Below are 2,813 nucleotides of genomic sequence, written 5' to 3' on the forward strand. Positions count from 1 at the left end.
AGCACTGTACGGATTGCACTGCTGTGGATGCTGCCCTGGCCATGCTGTTGCTGGTCCCTGGCCTGCATCCTGCAATGGCTTCAACTCCACTACACCCCATCTCGCCGTCGACTGCGGTCATTGCGTTGCTGGCAACCATCGGTTAATTGTGTCACTTGCGTCGACCTAATCAACGTTCTGCTGCAATCGCTCACTACTCCACAGTACCTCTAGCACTATCCTAGGTCGCTTTGGGGAATTACGTTGTTGTCGGTTGGACAACGACGAGGCAGCACACAGACACATACACAGAGACACAGAGATTCGGTTTCGTATTCCTTGCAGCCAGTCAAGCACCGTGTTTGAACATGTGAATGGTGTGTAAGTGTGTGCGGTGTGTAGCACTTTCCATCTGGCCACTACGGGAACTAGGGGTGCACGGGGTGGCGAGGGTTGCTCATTTGCAGCGGATTTCCCATGGAATGCAAAGGGAGTCCCTCGGTTGCTGCTTTGGGCGTTGTTGCAAACGCGTTGTCCCTTCCTTCCTTTATTCACGGCGATTGCTCCCCGGCGATTGGGGGGGAGGTAGGTCGAGCCCCTCAACCCTCTCTCCACTAGAGCACAACGGGTGAAGGGGCCGAGTGGGGGTGCGGAGTAACCCCTGAAGGTGCGACGTTCCGCGCGCGCGACGTTCGCCTCCGCCCCTCAAAAAAAAAAAACTAAAGCGTACCTCTCGTCTCGTGGGACACACACTCTCTCTCTCCTCTCACACGACGCCTCGCCAATATGCTCGTTCGCACATTATTGTTTCCACGACGGTTGCCGAAACACTACTGGACGGTCGTCAACACACTGACAGGTGCATCCTGCCACCCGAAGGACGTACGAGCCGCCGCGCACCCGAACCCGATTCCGGACAGCGTTCCGGACGACGTTGCAGCTCCGTCTCCATCCGTCCGTCCGTCGTCGGTTCGTCGGTTCGTCGGTTTCGTTTCATCGGAATATCGGAACGGTTTTCGTACCCGATTCGGGAGTGTCCGTGCTCGTGTGTGTGGTGGTGGCCGATTGGTGACCGCAGCGGTAACCGAGCGTCCTGTCCTGTCTGTCAAGCCGAAGCCACCGCGAGGACCGGGCCCCCGAAACAAGGCAGGGTTGCTTCAGCTGCTCGGCCTTCGAATCGGTTTTCCCGGTTTGGCGCTGGCCGTGAAACGGTTTTCTCACGAGAACCGATTCAAAGCTCCAATATCGTTCGAGCGAGTAGCTCGCAGACCGTTCGGTACGCGGTGTTCGGGCCCCAAAAAGGGTGCGCATGCGTTACGTGTCCGTAGAACGAACGGAGGATGATGTTTCTCGTTGCTCGAAGCGGGGAAGACAGTTTTCCACCGGCTTGCCATTCCGCCTGATGGAGTGTTGGGCGTTAAACCGGGGTTAGTCAGCAAATGGCGAGTGCGTGATCTCGTGATGATCAGCAACGAGCACTCCGGCAGCGTTATACGGACTCTGTTTGGTTCCTGATTCTCCAGGGAGTTCGCTTTGATAAGGAAAATTTTCTCTCAACAACATAAAGCGGATTATTTCTTGATTGTGTTCCAGGTCTCGGATTCGTTTTATTTTTTTCTAATGAGATTCTCGACACAAGAGCTTTCGATTTGTAAAGGAATGCAACAAACAATTATTGTTGGATCGAGTATCTGAACTACAGCTTGCATCTTGACTCATGAAGGTCTCGAATAACATAAACTCTGAATAAATTGTTCAAAAACCAAGTTCAAACGAAGCTGCTTAACCTTTCCTTGTGCCCTTTTGCTCGCGAATCGAAATCTAAAATACGCTTTGATGCCACTTAACATCCGACATTTCATCGTTAGCATTATTAAGACGATTGACTTAAAATTATTAAACCTTCACGCGCATCATGAGGTCATAAACAGAAGCAGGAATATTCGTTACCCCACCAACTTGTGGCAACACATGACAATGACAATGACACGTGAGTGCGACGCGCGTCTTATGCTTTGTATCGCTCTATGCTGCGCTTTGATGTTTGGCAAACGGAAGTCAACAGCCAAACCACCGACCACAGCGAGCGTCAAAGCGTTTCAACGAAGGGGGTCGTTGCGTGCGATGAACAAGGTGCGCGTGGCCACCGGAGGCCACGGAATCCGGTCGGTGTTCGGTTCCCAGAATCCGCGTGTGTCGATTTTTGGGGCGAAAAACTGAAACAAGCGGAAAACATGCTCCAACTCCAGCTTCTGGCCACAACCAACCGATTGTGTATTTGACGGACGGAGAGAGAGAGAGAGAGAGAGAGAAGGAGCAACGAACCCCCTCCCCACTCACCGTGATTCTATGCAAAATGGAGGGCGTTTGTTCATTACTTTCCGCCTCCGCCTCCACCTCCACCTTCGTTACATATGCATGCAGCAGTCGCAGGCGTCCTCGTCTTTCGCCCGCGCTTTTTCGTTGGCTTAACATTGTCACCCACACCCCCGCCACAACCCCTGACGCAGGCAATAAAAACCACTTGGCAAAGTTAATCTTCATTAACCCCCATGCACCCTCATTCCCTTCTCGCAAAGGTTCGCAGGAAGGCTGGAAAGTGCTGGAATGATAAATGAATGAAATTAAAAAGTTACCACACGCACGCACACACACACACACACACACACACACACACACACACACACACTCGTGGGCACACACACATACACGTGAACAGTGGTTTGCCAATCCCGGTTTCTAGCCACTGATGCTACGAGGAATGAATCATGCTCTATGACCAGGCATTCGGTGGGTGAGGAGGGTAAGGACCTGGGCACGGAATGCAAAATATG

This window comes from Anopheles darlingi, chromosome 2, assembly GCF_943734745.1.
Source record: "Anopheles darlingi chromosome 2, idAnoDarlMG_H_01, whole genome shotgun sequence".
Taxonomy (NCBI): Eukaryota; Metazoa; Arthropoda; class Insecta; order Diptera; family Culicidae; genus Anopheles; species Anopheles darlingi.